Consider the following 19,657-nt stretch of genomic DNA (forward strand, 5'->3'; position numbering starts at 1 on the left):
AACAATGTGCACTGGCATCGCACAGTGCACGGACGCCTTCTGTTTCACCCATAGAGTTTCTTACACTAACTAGAGGGAAAGCTGAGGGCGCTGCACTTAGCGCGCCACCATGGGCGCGCTAATAATCATGGGCCAATGTGCTACTTGTTGCGGGACAGTCGGTTTTTCCCGGGTACGTGGAGGGGCGTTACTGCGATGTTTCTTTTTCGTCATCATCATCATCTGAAGGTGCGTACATAGACCACGAAAGCAATAGTAGCGAAAGCGCAAAAGCAGACGTCGCCGATTAATGGCTTTTGTTTCCCGAAATGTCACTAAAAACTTTCTTAAGTAATTGCACGACCATAAATATTTTTATAACGGTTTTTTATTTCAAAGTTTGCCTATTAGGTGCGAAATATTGGTATTTATGCGGCTCAAAACTAAACCAATAGGAGAAAGAGCCATCGCTTATATTGGATAAATCTCACACTGACATGCTGTTTCTCTCTCTGTTTGCAATTTATAGTCACAATATTCAATCTTAGGACATTATTTACTGTAGAACATTGTTTTTCTTTGCATTAGTTTTGGCCATAAAGTTGTAGTTCTGCACTCGGTAGCTCTCCGGCCCATGATGCTTTGAGCGCCCATGGTGGCTGAACTGGCCGTCTGGAAACTCCATGTAAACTCCCATAGACGGCAGCACAGCTTTCCCTCTAGGTAAGAGTAACAAAATCTATGGTTTCACCTACTTCGAGACGCGGCCGCTGCGGCCGGGGGATTGAACACAGATCCCAGTTTTTTTTTTTTTTTGACACATCTTATTAACATTTAACTAATGTAGTTCTTTTACTTAGCTTCCTGCTTAGCGTGTGGGTAATCTCTCTCTCTCTCTCTCTCTGGTGTATGCATGTATTCGTTTTTAAAAGCATTTCATTCTGTAGGAAACAGTTGTGTATGTGTTTTGGTGCTTGCAGTACATGTTTTGATTCCGTCTTTATTTAGATATTTAAGGAAATTTCATTTTATGAAATGTTTTGTTTGCCAGTAAATTGTTTTGAAGTTGTTTGTCTGTCTATCACCGATGTCCTGGCATCTAATACGAGGTATCAAAACTTTGATTTCAATTTGTCTGTTCATTGTTCAGCTCGCTTTCTGTCCTGTGTGCTTTTTTGTTTATTATTATCCCTGCTTCATTCACTCTGAGCTTTAGGCGGGGCCACGGAGCATAATTCGCCTGCCTCCTATTTACTTTGTCCGGGGTCTCTAATATATAACATAGAAATGTGAATCACTACTGCCACTAAGTTAGGCGTGGCATAATTTTAATGCTTGGCTTCAAAAAAAAAAAAAAAGAAAAAGAAAAGGTCGGAAGCCTTTTGCGATCTTCGGGGCTTTTTCTCGTTTCAAGCACCACTTAACCACAATTTTTGCCGATGCTCAAAATTGGTGCTCTTCATCAATAGGAAATTCGATACTCGAAATAAGGCTCAATGATAATCAGAAGGTCATCTGGATTATAATTCAAGATAACTTCAGTGAAGTAGTGAAAGCTGCTGTTTATTGGCTGAACCTGAGTGCACCTAACAAATTCACTCCACTTTATCTTTACTCTTCTAATTATTTCATGCTGGTGGTCAGGATCTGTGTTCACTACCTGCCCTTATACCTGTCCTTAGAAGACTTCTCCCTTACCACTTTTAACAAGTTGGCGCCTACCGTTAATTGCTGCTTCCACCTTAGGCTTGAACATTACATAGTTTTCTGCATATTGAGTATTTGATTCACTTTGACACTCTGCCTGTGCAAGTCCGGAGTCATGCTCTGCCCTGCAAAATCTGAGTTACTTAGCAAGTCGATGTCATCAGCGAACCGTAGATTACTATTGTATTCTCTATTAACTTCATACGCCCAGTTAATTTGAAGTTTTCTGAATACTTCTTGTAAACACGCGTTGAGTATAAATACCGAACAAGTCACGCGATCCCCCTGACAGCCTGCCTGATCGGTATTTTGTGATATTTTATGTGAAGGACTGCTCGCTCTACAACTCCTGTTAATATTTCCCTTAAAACTTACATAACCAATCATCTACTCCCCGCATACTCAATGCCTGCATGACTGCTCATGTTTAAACGAAGTTAAAATCTTTCTCACAACACGGGACAAAGATCTCGTACCGTCTTTTTCTCGATTGGTCCTTGTCCAACTATTTCATACCACGATATGCGTCAACAAGCGCAGCTTCCAAATTACGGAAGGCTGCACGAGGAACAGTGAGAGAGAGCGCTGCCAGCGGGGCCTATATATAAGAGTGGCGGCAGTTGATTGACAGGGCCATGGTCTGTTCAGCAGATGAAGGGTCCCCGAATAGGGAGTCCATCCACGAGCGACCAAAACTTCCAACCCAAAGCGGAAGTTTTTGTATCCTTTCTTTACCGAAGATGACGACTCGTTCTGTCATCGTGCTAACATTTTAATTGCTGATGACATGCTATTTCGTGAGGTGAAATCTCGCTTCTAAAATAATCTATTCCGCTAGGGAAGAAAACAAAATACGTAAAAGTTCACTTCTTGCAGTGCATTAAGATCTTTGTGGGGTAGTCTTGACTGCACGAAAATGGAAACTACTGCTGATTAACCACAGCACATAGTCAACACATCAGTTCACTCTGAAAACGCAAAAGCGGTATAAATTCATGGCAGTACCAAACTCTTAGCCTGAAAGTATAGGGCGTGGCGACGTCTTACTCCCGTACAGGAATTCGCTAAACACAAAAATGAGAGGCGCAATGCGAAATATATAGACCTATCACTGGCCACGCCCTGAATAAATAAATCACCGGCCTAAGTGTTTTGCAAAACTGCGTCCACTAATCTCCACTATTGCCAACACAAGCTCTGGGCTTTCTTTAGGTCAGGTCGCACCCACCGCAACCTTGGCTCTTCAGCGTGTGTATATGGGACGGTCGCAAGAGCGCGTTTCAATACGCGTGACAGCTGTAAACAAGAGACGCGACGCTTCGCTTCCATTCAACGCAGCCGCAAGAAAAGCAACAAGGTGGCAGTCTCGTTTCTCTCCCGTCATCTCTTTTTCGCGCAGCTCCGGTTCGACTCGGACAGCGGCGCGGCCGTCTCGGTTGGCCGCGCCTTGACCTCGATGAGCCGTATAACTGCCGGGCCGATCGACGGTGAAGTTTCGCGCTCTTTCTTCTCTCGTTGTGTTTTCTTATTCTTCTGCGGGGACAAAAAATGCCTGCGCGTAACGTGTAAATTCCTTCGGTCGCTTTTCTCATTCTCATACCGCGCGAACGGTTTCCGAGTAGCCATTGTGGCAGGACGTCTGACTGGACCGTCGGTACATGCGCGGGCCAGTTCGGAATGGCCTGACGGTTCCCGTAATCAGCGTCCCCAACCCATTTCTTGCCCCCTTTCACGGGCGCTGTGCCCTGTCGCAGCCGTCGTGGCGCGCACTTTGCGGGTGCTAAGAAGCGAGGCGCCCTGCTGCGAAAGTGCGCCGGAAATTTCACGGAAACATGAAATTGAAGGCACCTACGAATGCGACCAACACGAGTCCGGGGACAGGATTTTGAATTTCGCGCCTTTTTCCGCATTCGAGCTGTCAGCCAGCGATACTGAAAGAAAATGAGAACGCACGGCAAGTAAGTTTTCCCGACGAAGACGCGAGTGGTACCACCTTTGCGACGATACAGACTAAATACATTGTTCTTAAACTATGTCCTTAAATATATTCGGCTCAAGATATCACTTCGAGGCTACGTTCTGGCATTGATATATTTGACCGATATAGAGTGGAAATATTATGAAGCACTTTGCCTCAAAGAAAGCCTTCAGAAGTTCAAACAATTCTTTCTCTCACCCTCCCTTTTTGCCAAATGCAGGGTAGTGCGAGTCATGGCCGCTGACCTGCTGCGCTGCTCGGACAGTAACGGGCTGGCGGCACGTTATTTTCTGCAGTTGCTATATTTCGCGCGCTTTATTATACGCCGTCTTTTCTCTGTCTGGCGTCCTTCTCTCTTTCCTGTTTATGCTTCGGGCCTTCCCTTTTCATTTACTTTGAGTGTCGCCATGCTGTTTTTGTCTATGGCAAGTACCACGGCTTGCAAAATCTGTTTAGATTTTTTGCTTGAATAAAATATCAAGAAGAGAAAGAAGAAATGTGAGGAAACAACACGTTGATTTGATGGAGGCAGATGTACATGTAAAGGATAGCGCTACATTAGCCAAATCAGGAGGCCGAGCAGCCTGAGCCCAAGCCTTAAAGCCTAACTATGGCCCAGGTCCGCAGTTCCTAGCCCAGGCGCGTTTTGCAGAAGTGCAACAGGTAAATTCTACACTGTGTGCAAGTAGCCCTTTATTACACAAGCAAAGAAGCTGGTAGCAAAGGCCAGCTTGCAATATAGTGCTTGAAATGCTTTTTTTTTTCTCTTAGAGAAAAAGAAAATAAAAGCATAAGAGGTTGAGCTTGGTCAAACACAAGATCGAGCGATAGCTGTACGGTAAAATGTAGTGTCGAGTTAAACTCGTCGCAACCTTTTCAACGTTGTACGGCTTGACGTGAAGTGTAAATTCATGCATTACTCACAGTTAATTAATTACCTTTAATTAATTAGAAGTGGAATTGATGCAGTGTAATTGTATTTGATATAAGCTATCCAGCAAGATATGACTTGATGCTGTAGCATAAAGTTCAAATGTTAATTACATGTAATTAACGGAAATAATTAATATTTACAACTAGTCGAAGGCACTCATATATACTGCCCATAAGTTGCGCGATGATATATGACGTGAGGCTGTGCGGGTCAATATTTAATGACAATTAGCTAATGACGGTAATGAATTATTACCTAAAATTAGTAAAATGCAATTTTACAGGATATAATTCATCCAATAATATACGAAGTCATGCTGTAGTTCAAGGTTCAATTTCAATAGCAACTTTGTAATTAATAGCAATTTATTAAGACTTTCAATTAATCCAGTGCGTTTATACCTAGCGCGAGCTACAAAAAGATATAACGGTGCTATAGCTCGAAGTTCAATTGTAAATCGCAACTAGCTAACTGTACGGTCAAACCCACACATAACAATACTGCTATAATGAGCAGTTGTTATAACCGGGCTAAGCCGAAACAACAATGAAAACAAGACAAAGATGAGAAATTCTAATGAGGGGGAAGTAGCTTACAGTTCTCGTGTATCTGAAAGCAGAGACCAGTAGCCAGTCAGCTCTGACCGCTTCACAGCAATCTCGTTGACATCTCTCTGCACGGCGTCCAACTTTGGCACGTAGCGGAGTGAAAGACTCTTAGCACCACTGAAACCAACCAGGGACTTATCATTATTAGGAATTTGTGATGCGGTTAATTTGGCTGGAGCAGTCGCAGCGTTTGCAAGTCTCTTTACGAGCACTCGTATACCTACCAAGAATCTTGTTTGTTTCGTCGCCCTGATTGGTTGAGCTGTTTCGTGATGTCACAACTATACCTGGCCTAGAGCGGGTGTCAAACTCAGTCCGATATAGAGTCTTCAACGCGCGAGTCTTCTCGGCGGATCTTTCAAGTTCGCCAGCCAAGAAAAAGAGTAATGAAGCTTGTGACAGAATAACGACTGACCGTTGCCTCTTTTAGTACTTTCAGACTGAAAACAAATCGGTCGGAGCGGATTGCAACCCGTCAGGTGCGAATCCGGACACTCTGGTTAAGTAACCTGACGCCTTAACCATTTGACGGGACGGCTCCACGCTGGCGTCACAAGTAGGGTTGAACCCAAGGCCTGCACCAGAGTTGATCGCGGAGGCCACGGATGAACCTTCGCCATTTGACTTTGGCGGAGGTTTATTTTTATGAAAGGGATTGGAATGGCTGACAGCCCTGCCTGTAAAAATTGTAGCTGTGAAGAGACAGTTACGATGACAGAGACAACGCCCTACATTTGTGAATGAAAGAAGAGTTGCGTCGTGCGCGGGACCACCTCGATCCTCGAAGGATAAGATTTTTGATCCGTGGTCACGACATGGGTGTGTACTCGAAGCGGTGGCCTCGTGAAAGAGCATTCGCCTCGCATTTGGGAGGTACCAGGTTCGATGCCTGGTTCGATGCTGATGACAAGAAGTTCGCAGGGGTCAAGTGGATGCAGCTAGCACAGAACCGGGTTAATTAGAGAAATATGGGAGAGGCCTTCGCCCTGCAGTGGGTATAGTCAGGCTGATGATGATGACGATGATGATGAGGTTCGATGCCCGGTGCCGGTCGGTACCCACTGGTTTTTAATGGGTACAAGATTTCCCCCAGCCTGGCGCTGAGTTATTCTGGAGTGAAATGCTTGAGAAAAGGGGCAATCGACCAAAAATGTGTGTTAAAAAAAAAGGCGCCACATTATGGGCTTTTGCTACGCGAGGCGGACTTATTGTTGTCCGATGGCGGAACGAATCTCTGTCCTATCGGCGCAACTATTTGGGACCTATGACCCTTTTCCCAAGCACTTCACCCCTAAGAGCCGAGCACCAGGTCGGGGGAAAGCCTGTACTCATTGAAAACCGGTGGGTACCCGGCGGCACCAGGGATCAGGTGAAATGCTTTGGGGTAAAATGCTTGGGAAAGGTGTCATAGGTCCCAAATAATTGTGCCAATGGGACAGTCATGAACTCTTTTTTTTTTTTTATAGTGACGAACTCTCAAAAGCATTACAAACAAAAAGGGCATCTATAGTAAGCGAATACTAGCCCTATGCGCACATGTCAAAAGGCTGACGGAGGGTATCGGATGACCACCGCATGTGAGATGTTCGATGTGCGTGCGCTATAGAGCACATGGCCGCTGTCTAGGAGAGACCTGGCGCCGAAATTAACTGAGACACTCACTAATATATTTAAATGGCGCGCCGAGAAGACACGGCGGCGGCGGTGGCGCATCGAACAGTTTGTGGCAGTAGGGTAGCGAGAACAGTCGGCGAAGGCGCGTCAACATCTCGGAGTACATCTTGGAGCCCGATGAGAGAGGAATAAACATTTAAAATTTATGTGCACTGCGTTTTTTTTTTTCTGACAGGAAATTTTCGCTGCTATCTTAAATTTCGGTCAAGTTCAAGAATAGCGCCCTCCTGACATTGCCACTAATTTCGACATACGTAGATGGGGCGCTAACTCGGAATTTTACTGTACTATTACTGTATTGTTATAACGGTTCTTATGCCATAGAATACACGATAAAGCTGACGGTGCTATGGTTTCACATCATTTTATGCGATATATTGTTCTAAGCGGTATTATTGCAAAGGGGGTTGATTGTAATTAATTACGACGCATAATTATCAAAGCGGTCAGTTGGTCAAAATGGTCAGTAATTCTTGTGGTCATGCATCAATTCACAGTAGAGAGTATTGCCACTAGGGTAAGGTTTTACAATTTGAAGTTGACTAAGCTTAAAGGTCATCGGGACGTTTGCAATTGTTCTCTGGAGTTGTGCCTCGGTCGGACTTAGATTTACGGTCCATCCCGAGCCCGCGCAGTGCCCATAGCTCGCAGCCACACTAACGGAAGCCAGTCGACTAATTGAGAACCGATCCGGTATCCTGAACACAAGCGACGTAAGGGAGCACCTTAGGGTACTATGAAGCGTTTCACTGCTTCCCATTGCAATCTAAGCAGGAATTAGTCACTCCGTTGGAGGCAACTGAAGACCCAGACGTTTCCAGGCTGCTCTTAATTCTTAATTCTGCTCTTAAGATCAGAATAATTTCTCTCACACACCTGCACACTCTCTATAACAGGAGATGCTGCAGTGGATGTCCCGGAGTATGCCAGGCGAAGCCAAGAGCCCTGAAACCGCTATGGTCCTTTAGTATCAGCTGGTAGTTCAACACGGGTGCATGACGAAGGAGTAACAGTTTGTGCGAGGAGAACACAGGTGGCTACTCATGCGGTGACACTCATTCAAACTTGTAAACCAGCGACCTCAGTGTTTCCTAGAGCCGCAGTAATAAAACTAATATAATAAGATAGCCAAAATATTCGCTGTTATACAACTACGGTTCTGTTTCAAATGATACGAACAAAAGAAGCATGATTGGCTTACAGAAAGGCCGTGTGGCTTTCAAGGCGCAGTAGTGGTTTGCCAAACTAAACAATGCAGTGTATGTAACCATATACAAACCTGAGCTCCTGCAATATTAGATTGTTCGTGGATGATTGTGTCATTTACCATACCATTAACAATCGTGATGATCAACACACCCTTCAGGCAGATCTTAACAGTGTATTAAACTGGTGCAATAATTGGTTGATGTCCCTTAATGCTACTAAATGCAAATTCATGTCTTTTTTTTTTTGTGGTCGTAACCCTTATCGCTTTTATTACTCGTTTTGTAATACACCAATTGAGCTAACAGAATCGTACAAATATCTGGGAATCACCATCTCTCCTAATCTGTCATGGCGCGTTCATATTAGTAACATCATTTCAACAGCAAATAAAACACCAGGTTTTCTTAAGTGTCATTTTCGTCCTGCCCCACTTCAGGTAAAGCTGCTCGCATACAAATCACTGGCAAGACCGAAATTAGAATATGCATCTGCCATCTGGAACCCACATCAAGCATGTATAATCACTGCATTGGAATCTGCTCAAAATCGTGTTGTCCGGTTCATTCATTCCTCATACTCGTACGACACCAGTGTTTCAACTTTGAAAGTGAAATCCGGATTGCCACTCCTCTCATTTCGTCGCCGCATCGCTAGCTTCACTCTTTTTCACAAGGTTTTTTTTTATTCTTCTCTGAATCAAGCACCGTACATCGCAGCCGCAGCACGCATATCTCACCGCACCAAGTTGCACGCCCACCACCGCACACTACTACTTTTTCTACTTTGTTCTTTTCTCGAATAGCTTCAGACTGGAACGGCCTTCCCTATGACATCATCGTTATCTCTTCGCAATCTGTTTTTAAAGCGCGTGTAACAGATCATCTTCAATGTGAAATAATCATTACTATTTGTTTGCATTTCCAAGTGTATTCCCACCCCTTATGCAACACCCCCTGAAAAGGGGGCCTTTAAGGAATAGAACTGAACTGAACTACCACAGGTGAATTAAAGATTTGCATGGGTCTTCCTCTTACGAGACAATATAAAATGCTTATAACGTGCCTGTTTTCCGTGAGAATATGTTTATCCTAACTTCCACGGTGTCGTATTTTACGATACGAAGTGGCGTCGCAGATAACGCCAAAAGTTCTGCTATCATTAAAAGTTTTAACCTTCAGGACGGTAATGGGCTACATTCCTTGCAGTATTTCATAACGTGGCTGATATATCTGTTACCTTTCCACAAGGACATTTTTTGGGATATGACAATTCCATGCACACATAAACGAAACTTCATTGCCTTCGTGCTTGAGATCCGTAGCCTTAGGAGAGCGCCATTTAGATACTTCCAGAGAAACGTTTCATTGGCTGATTATTGTAATGGTATTTTCATCCTGCCAGAACGATGCTTGATGTCTTCAGACTGAGAAATGAAAATCTCCACAATCGGGAGAAATAATTTAAGGTGAGTTCAGCAAGTGGTTTTAGTAGTGGTGACTGCAGAAAATAATATAATAAAACCAGAAGAATGCCAGTCAGATTAAGTGAATCAATTGCGCCTCTAAAAGAACGACCGGGAAATAGTAATAGTATAAATAATAATTCCCAGCAAAGGAACGGCGCAGTATCTGTCACATTTCCTCTGTGGACATCCGACCGCGCTGGAAGGGGAGGGAGGAAGGTAGGAATGAAAGCGGAGGAAGAAGAAGGAGTACCGTAGTGGAGGGCTACGGAGTAATTTCGACTACCTGGGGATCTTTAACGTGCACTGACAATGCACAGCACACGGACGCCGCTTCGTTTCGCCTCCATCGAAACACAGCCGCCGGTGGTCGGGATCAAACCCGGTAACTCAGGAACAGTAGTTGGGCGTCTTGCCACTGCACCAAGACACCAAATCTATGACTGGAGCGAAGAGTTAATAAGACCTGCGGGATGTCATGGATTGCAACAACGTTTGCATCAAGAGCTTTAAATAAAATCACGGCAAAGGTCCTTTCAGCGCATAATTCCTGATCGCGAGAAAACGATTTAAATCGTTCCGACTACATTCAGATCAGTGATTTATTGAACTGCGAAGCCCGCGGCGGATATCAAGACTGGAACTACATGCTCCGGCTCGCTGAAAACGACGCGTGTATACATGCAGTGTCCCGAAGAGGGCGTGGCTGGCGTCAAGCACGAGGGTACTTGGGTGGCCCAAACCACCGAAAAGACAAAGCGCTCTCTGCGCAGGCGTTAGCGCGTGCTTGCCTTGTGACCTGCACACTAGCGTGCGTACGTGCACTTCGTCCTGAATCCACTTTGTCCTGATTACACGGTGACGCCTGGCCCCGCGCAGTGTTCGCGAGAGAGCGTTCATATATTGGCAGCAGTTATCTGGACAGTGTGGAAAACGCCCCGGCTGAAAAGAACGCGCTCATTACTCAGCTCCCCGAATGGACAGCGGCGCTTTTGTCTGAGCGGGCGTTGGGCGACGAGACGTGTTACTGTCAAGCGGTCGCCGACGCGGTTTAGTGAAGGAGATTGATTTCTGCATCGCAGGTGCGTGGATTCAATCGAGGGACGACCGGTGGGAAAGCTTCGCTCTTCTCTTTGTTACTTTCTTGTCTGGTCAGGTGATTAGCTGCGATGGTATATAGTTCTTCAAAGGGGACCGTCCTTGCAGGGTCGTTTTGCTCGTCACCTTCGTCGTCTTTAGCCTACTCTGCGTTTTAGCTTCAACTACTCACGAAAACGCGGCTCAAGACGGGACGAATAGGAGAAGCCGCAAATGACATTAATGCAAGTATAGGGTTGTGAATAGTGCCCTCCGCGTGCAAGCCTTCGCGAAGTTGGACCTTGCGTTTCGAGTTTGTTATGCATGGCGCTAACGCAGTTTTGCAATCACCCCTTTGCGTTTGCAACTGTCTGAAGTTTTAGTAATTGCTGATGGCTGACAGAGCTCTCGTCGTAGCTTCTGTCTCAAGGACGATAGCCATTGAAAGAGTTCGATACACAGGCTCATCCTTTTTGACGACGGCTGAGGAAGGACTAACTAATCAAGGCGAATAACAACAAACTTAAATGTGGTTTGTGCGTTAACCTGTTCGAAAAAAAAAATAGAACGCTGAAGAACATAGCGCGCTACTTGCCAGCGCTCTGGAGGACACTGATGCGTTATTCTGATGAGACATTATTATTTTTGTTCTGCCCTGAAAGCGCAAAACCTTGCTGTATACACAACTATAGAACTGTCCTTCTTTCTGCCTTTTTCCTACATTTGATACCGGCTCCTTGATTTAATAAATCAGGTTAGAGACGAAAGAAAAACTAATGAAGTTTCGGAAGTTTCCTTTCAGACGCGTTGTTCCTTGCACATCGAAATGCAAGGGAGTAATATCACCCAATGTAACGTCATTTGATCTTGCACACTGGATGGAGGAAAAGCTGTTTAGCGCAGTGCGACAGAAATTGTGTGTATAATGCGCCGTTTCTCATTCTCCAACTTATTTGCTTAACCTTTAAAATATATACAATAATCCCGATCAACGGTGCTGAAACGAGCGCATGAACAATACTTGAAATGCGAAATTCGTCGAGTTCAGAAAGGGACAGTGTAGTGGCCAGTAGAGAAGACCAACTATTTTGATTAACCAGTGCACTAGAACGCGATATATTACAGTGATATACAGCACTTGCTCATACGCCCCCTCCAACGCACATCGGAAGATGCCTGCCTGTACGGGAACCCGTGCTCTCAATAGGAGTTTCAGAATTTTAAATGCCCTTGAAATGAGGCACAGTGGGGTGGCGGGGATGTCAAGGTAGTGAAGGTATTCTCTACCATTATCCCGACAGTAGTAATGCAAAACTATTGATATTAATGTTGAAGTTCATGTCACTATAAAACTATCAATGGAGAAAAATATCGATACTATCATTGATAGCGCGCTATCGATAGTACAATCGATAGTTAGTACTTTCAATATCACTATTGATAATGCCATTATTTCTGTGAAACCAACTACACACACTCATATGGCTCGTTTACACCTGAGCATTCGGCGGAAAAAGCGAGCTAAATCCGCTGCCGCGGCAGAGAATCCGCCGGAAATCTCAGCGGAAAGCCAATTTGGTCCGGGTCCGAACCTTGACGCCGGATTTTTTCCGCCGAATTCTATCAGCCAACAGGAGGGCGAGGAAGTTGAGTCGGTGCGGCCCGCGGCTTTGACTGGTAGCATCCCTCAAGGGCCAACGTGGCAACAGCGTACTCGCAATCGACAATCGGCTCACTATAAGTGAAGGCCATAGCCGAAATGCTTTCGACGCCGTGAAGTTATATCGTATGCGGTAGGACAAGCGTCACCCCGAACAAAAAAGCAATGTGTTGAAGGATGACATTTGGAATAAGGTAGACGCTCTCCTTGGTATGAGCGGCAAGTATGCCCCTTTTGTTTACGATGCCTGCAAATAGCCCATTGAAGACCTTGTTGCCACAGTGGATAGGTCACATGTGCCATGATTTAGTGAAGAATTGAATGATAATGCGTTTTTCCTTCGGCACTTAGCATAGCTGTATGCTTTTGGGGGCGCATGTAGCTGCAGCCGAGAGGTCAGATTAAGGTTAACGGGAGCTCGCAATCGAAGGGGCGACGGCGGCGATGTGTTGGCTCAGAAGCGAAGTGAATGAAGGAGCGTGTCGGCGGCAGCGGATTTCGCTCACTCGCGCCGCCGAATGCTCAAGTGTGAACGAGCCAATTACACTACGGCGTCCCTCACAGCCTCAGTAGCTTTGGAGCGTTAAGCCTCATAAATATATGAAGCCCGTCAGGTATAGTAAATGTTTTGGCAATATTACTGGCCAACCACTGGATAATTATCGATAGTCTTACTATCAATAAGGGTACTAATGAAAGTATTAACTAATGCATAATCAGTAATGGCTTTACACCATCGATAGCTTAAAAAAAGAACTATCGATACTATCGGCAGTGTGGTAGCTTTGCATTATTTATGACCCTAAGAGCAGCTTGGTTACCGAATTGTCCGCGCATAGATCTGACATGTGATAGTATTGTCGACGTTATTGTACCATGATTAATGTGGCAAGTTACAAGTAATTTCAGTGAAGCATACAAGGCAAGAGCTAAACCAACGCTGCTGTACAAACAGCCGACGTGGGCCAATATGCGAAAATTTCATTGTTTACTCATGCTTTCAAAAACGCTGCATGAGTCGGACTTTCTCTTCTTGTACACTTGGGTTTTGTGTACTTATGTCTTCAGTTGGAGTAATAGCGCCCACTCTAATTACTGAATATTTTACGGATTGCACACTTTTTATGATGTAGCAGAATTTTTGCAATTTCCAGAATTATCGCGCATTGATAAACACCTGCAAGTAATGCTTCCCGACTGCAATAAGAATTGCACTACACAGGCATTAGCCCTGTTGTTGAGGTGCCGCGAGCAGCCTTACGCCTATATCTTGCCTGGTGACTAATTCTACCATTTACTATCTTTAGGTGCTTATATTTATTACTCCCATGTAATTCGCTTGCTCAGAGCCTGGCGCTATCACCTATCCTGGGGCCATTTATTTGTGCTGTTTGTAATTTGCGTGTGGTTGCATGATTGATTGATTGAATGTCCTTTATTGAAAGGGATGGTTGCATGTTTATTTTCTGTGAGTGCCTATTGCAGTGAATAGTAGCTGTGAGAGAGTGCTCGCGGTCCTGCAATTTTCTCCCATACCTGCCCGTTGACGCTTCAGGCTGATAAAGGCCCCTAACTATACGCAGTTAAGTATCTTTCTACAGTCAGCTGCCATTCAAGATTATGAGCTTGAACTCCTCGTCGTTGATTTCTGACTACGAAGAGCCTACAAATAACGACCTCGAGCAGGTTTTGATGACGCTTCCTTCTGCTCATGCTCCGGCGTTTGAATTTTGCAAATGCAGCGCCTGTGACGCTCCCATTTCTTATGATAAAAAACCAAGGAAATCACCATAAACATCGCTCATAAGCTTTGACGAGAATGAAACCTCGTGTGTAGTGGGGCCAACAGAGGTTGATTAGAAGCGCTATACAATGATATGCAGCTTTGTGTAACTGCAAAAATCTCGAATAAATTTCTACAGTGATATTTCGATAGAGAAGAGGCAGCTCCCTCAAAATTTTCTGCAAAATTTTAATCGCTCTGCAAATCTTTTATAAAGGCCCTCTAAGGAAATAGTAGACCTGGTTTAGGCTATATGGATTTTTGTTTTGAAATCGCGCTTGGCAATAAAAGCCACGTTGCAAGGAACGCATGTCTAAAATGAGAAGTAATGCTCTGCTGTTCCATTTCAAGAAATATTGTTGGTTGGTTTGGTATGTAGGGATTAACGTCCCAAAGCGACTCAGGCTATGAGAGACGCCGTAGTGGAGGACTCCGGAAATTTCGACCACCTGGGGTTCTTTAACGTGCACTGACATCGCACAGCACACGGGCACCTTGCTTTTCGCCTCCATCGAAAAGCGGCCGCCAAGGCCGAGATTCGATCCCGCGTCCTTGGGAACAGTAGTCGAGCGCCGTAACCACTGCGCCACCCCGGCGGGAGTATTGCTGATATAGCGCAATAACTGGGACTCACATTTTTTTGCATATAAAGACATATCGTTGACCTTAGTCATGCGCATTATTTTCTGATAAAAAACAAATCTTAACAATGGCGCACTATGCAATTATTCTTAAACGGGTGTAGGTAAAAATGTCCCTAAATGCTCCCGGAGAAAATGTCCCTAGAAGATAAGGTCCCGGAAAACACGTCCCCTCAGGAAAAGGCCCCTCAAGACGCGGCCCTTAGGAAAAACCGTTTCCAAGCCAAAAACTGGCCCATAAGAATGAATCATTCGCGATTTCACTTAGCAAAAAACATTGTCTGATCCCCACTTTTCTTGCTCACTAAGCACTCAGGAAGACAGGTCTTATTAGATGGGTAATATTACTCATTAAGAAACGCATCATTGCCTAGTCGAACTGGCAGTTCCCGCGGCAGAATGGTGGCGCTGGAACACCACTGCCAGTCTTTAACACGCCTTCCTACCCACAACCAAGCAATCAATAGCTCGTTCTTCCCCCACGCAATAGTCCTATGGAATTCCCTGCCTGAAAGCATAGTCACCTGCACAGATAGAGCACAGTTTCGCGATAAACTGAAAAGTCATATAAGTTAATACGCCATTCCAGCTGAACGAACTACACTCTACCTTATTTTCAGCCTTTTATATATTTTCTTATTGTTTTCCCCTGCTTCTTCTATTTTTCTTGTATTTGTTTGCGTTGTATTTTGCTTTATCTTTCTTTTTTATAATGTTCATGAAACGTTAAAATCTTTAACCTGCCCCTTCCCCCCCCCCCCCCCTCCCCTCCTTATGTAATGTCTTCGGGCCCATGAAAAAACAATGAATATGATGAGCATAAAAGAACAGCTGTTTTAAGCGCCTTCCACATTGTGTTTCTGAAACGGCGTGTCCAACAGTAGATCGTCAAGGCCTTCAGTTGTGTCAGTAGTATGCCGCACAGGTAACGTTTAGTGCATAAGGGTTGCAGAGCTAAGCATTTTGTTTTTAATTTTAGAGCGTTAATTTTATGCCAAACGTTTAATATTGACCTTCACTGCTGTCATTATTGTTATCTGTGTTGTTGCTGTAGCCATCCTTACTACTCACTGTGGGCAACCAATGTATGGCACGCGATACAAAAGCAGTCCTGTCATGGGCCAGTGTTGACGAAGAATTGTCGATGAAGCAACACACAGTTGCGTTGATGTGTGCAGATCGCGGGAGAGGGGATGAAATGAAATGCTAGTGGCAGCCTTGAATGTAGCGCTAGTTTTTATCTCCGAAATTGCCGCCGACGTGAAGTCGACCAAGGTCCCTGAGGAGCCTCCCGCGGGACGTCCCACTTGTCTTCACGGCTGGCGCGAATTGAGCGAGACAACGCCTCAATCGCTGCTCTCTTTGCAGTTTGGCCGCAGTGCCCTTGAGCCACCACCGTGCGAGGCAGATTGCCTGCGTTTAACATGAACGCGTGTTCGCATATAGTTCGCTATTGAACAAAAGCAGAATGCCCCTTTGTCGTGGTCTAAGTGGTGGGCGCAGTCAAAAGCCTTGCATTTACAGATGGGCAAATCGAATTCGTCCTGAAATATATGCATTGCGGACAGCGATGGAAGTAAACAGGAAGAAAAAAAAAAAGCCGCTGCAGACCATTGCGTGTGTGTGTGCATGGAGGGTACGCTGAACAGAGTAGGGGCCGTTCCGAGGTTATTCTGCACGCTGCAGTCCCGTCCCAGGCACCTTGGAGGTCGCGCTGAAAAGTGAATCGTTAGCTGTCACCACAGTAGCGATCGTTATATATGCTGTGTATCGTGGAAGGACGTCTTTATGTTTCAAAATGGCCGCTCTGCTTTGAATATTGATTCTAGCGCAGGTTTACAACATAGATTGATGCCGTTATGGACGGACTGGTGCTGATACCATACCTTCGTAGATTGGCAAACGGACAGAGTGCGCACACAGGCGCACGCGTGCCAACAACCATCACAATTTCTAGGAGATCACATTCAGAGGAAACTATGGAACATTGTATGATATTCATGTAAAGATATTGGTGGGAATGGCCTAATATTCCGGCGCGTCGCAAGACCTTGCTTTTAAACTTTTTTCTCTGTTCGCACTCAATTGTTAAGTCTGCCTGGAAAAACTAATGGAGCGTACATTTGAAATAAATAGCAGATAATGACAAGTGTCCCAAGGGAGGATGGGCGGATATAATCATTCTTAAGATCCACTCTCAAGTGTGAAAAAAATGCGTCCTTAAACAGCCTGGCGTGGAAAAATGCGCTGTTCAGAATTTCAGGCCAAGTTATTCGCCATTTGTCATGAAGAAGGTTTTAGGAACGTCATCTAAACACTGTGCGGCAGCATCTGCAGCTGCTGCGCCTGGCACACGTACAACGCGTGCGGTTGCTGCAGTGCTCCCCCAACATGACAAAACACAATGCTTGTGATTCTTCGAAACTCCTGAAGACTCAAATTCCTCTTACTGGTGATTAACGTGGCGCACTGACTAGTGAGCGTGAGCGAACTCTTCGGTCAAGTTAACACTTCGTCTGATTTAGAAATTTGACAAAGTCACAGGTTGTCGTGAGTGGAAGGCGCTGTTAGCAAATAACTCCGGCTTAAGAACAAAACGTATTCGCACGTTAAAGCGAAATTTGTATGAAAGGAAACGAAACGATGGAGGGCGGAAGCGAGAAAATATCGCGTAAAATGAGGAACAATTAGAGAAGGAAAGATGGAAGAGAGGAAGATAGGGAAGAAAAGGGTAAAGAAAATGATGGGGGTGGGCGCACCAGGCACCCGTATGTGAATAAGCGTGCTTAGTCTCCGAGCATCAAGTGCAGATGAGCTCAGATACGAGCATATCAGCCCAAATCTCAAACAGTCCAGCAGGCTGCCTCCCCAACGCGATAATGTAGCCTATAGTTTCCATCACTCACAATAGAAACTGCAGTCCTTGGAGGAACAAAGAGGCAAAGAGGCATAAGAGACCCGAGAGCATATACTAAAAAGTCACGACGAGCTAGTATACGCACACAAGGCGAAGAGTGATTGCCCTAAATTGAGAAAGTCGCAGTGCACGAGACAAAAAAACGAAAGTTGTACACTTCTCGTGAACACATGATGCGAAAAAACAAAACAAAACAACTACAGGGATGTCTTTAAGCCGCCTTACGTGTAAAAATGCGAAAGCCTTTCGAACAGCGCACGTTGTTTCTTTACGAGCTGGTTCTGCATTTCATTGTTTTTCTGCCTTGCACAAGTTTACTTTTCCTTTACTTTACTCACTTGATTTTTTACTTGTGTTTTTTTTTCCTGATCTTACTTTTTTGCGTCGTATTGTTTTTTTGTCGTACTTTACACTTCGAACTTTTTAGTTTATTTTTGATTTCAGTTTCTAAACTTCATTTTGTACACACGTACTTACATCACTTTTATTATGTCTTACCATTTATTCCTTCCCTTAAAACCCTCCAGCATCCTTACGCTAGACAGGGAGCATTATGGACTCGTTCTCAGGAGTTCGGTATAGACAATATTTAATGTAATACCACATTTAAAAAGATGTCGGCGTATAGTAGTGGTTAGTACGCTAAGCTGGGATAAGGAAGGTTTGTGGTTCGACTCCTGGATTGGGTACGGTTGTTTTCTTAATTATGATTCACAGTTCGGGGTGACATTTTCTATACACAGCTCATGAGCTCATGGTCAGGCCACGCATATGAGGCAAGAAATAATTTCCCATTAAAACTGACTGGATGAAAGAGCACTGAACAAGGATAGAGGGGGAGCTTCAGTTTGCAAGCCGAGCCAACCTTTCGACCAGCGGACTTGTCTTCGTCCAGGCAGCGCGACCATCACTGGCGGGGATTTATATACGATTTTGCTTCAGAAGAAGATTCTGAAAAGCTAGAAAGGGGAGGAGGGACTGGGATACTTATATGCCACCCATCCAAGAGATGCGATTCCAAAACTCTATTTTTATGACACAGCTTCATATGACAAATCTGTGTGGCAGAAGATCAACTGCCCCTGTCTTTCCACACTGAAACAGTGCATTTATGATCTAGGGACTTACTTCCCATGCGGGAGGTACAGGTGACCCCCGTGCAGCTGGCCTCTCACCGGTGGTAAAATGCGCACAGGCTTTCCCTGGACGGTACTTGGCTGGTGAAATGCTTAGAAATCGCCCGGTCTTCCGTAGTTCTTTGAGTAATGCAAAATAACCTGTGCCATCGTTACTCTTTTTTTTTTTTTTTTGGGGGGGGGGGGGGGGGGGAATAAAAGGGGGAGGGGTGGGGCGAGATGGAGCAGGTGCTCTTTCACCACGAGCATTCATCACCATCACTACCAGTCTCTTTGGGATATATATATCACGGAATGATTAAGCTATATCGTATAATGCGCTCGGTAGAGAAGTGAGGGTTGCGCTGTGTGTCGATACATGTTTGCATGATCATTTATCTTCGCGCATTGTGCGCAGACTATGAACTGAAAATTTACGCCGGCCATACATATATTGTTACGGTATGTAGCCAAGATTTCGGAACACGATGTTTTCGGCGCTCTGTTGAACGACGACTACGTTGAAGCTGGAGTTCTGTGTTGGCGTGCAATGGTGTTCCGGAGAAGTTCCTCGCATTGTAGGGCGGCTCTTATCGCTCGGGAACGCCCTGAACAGTTTGCTGGAGGCGCTGGGTAAAACTATCCCGGGCCCACAACCTGCAACTCCAAAGTGACCACAAGCTTGGGTATCTAACTATGCCACAAATTTCAGTTGATAGTCCGCTCTCCTGGGTTTAGTGTAGTTTCCTATTCATTAATGAAGTTTTTTTTCAAACGCGCGAAGATGAATGATCATGTGAACAATTAAATATCCCAGTTTGAAACCCTCCTAGCGCGGTGTTAATTTGTTTTCTCTCTTTTTCGTATTTTCGTGCATGAATCCGTAGAAGAGGTCTGAAGACGTTTCCAGGCA

The sequence above is a fragment of the Amblyomma maculatum genome, chromosome 4, assembly GCF_055883805.1.
Source record: "Amblyomma maculatum isolate TAMU_Amacu chromosome 4, ASM5588380v1, whole genome shotgun sequence".
NCBI classification, from domain to species: Eukaryota; Metazoa; Arthropoda; class Arachnida; order Ixodida; family Ixodidae; genus Amblyomma; species Amblyomma maculatum.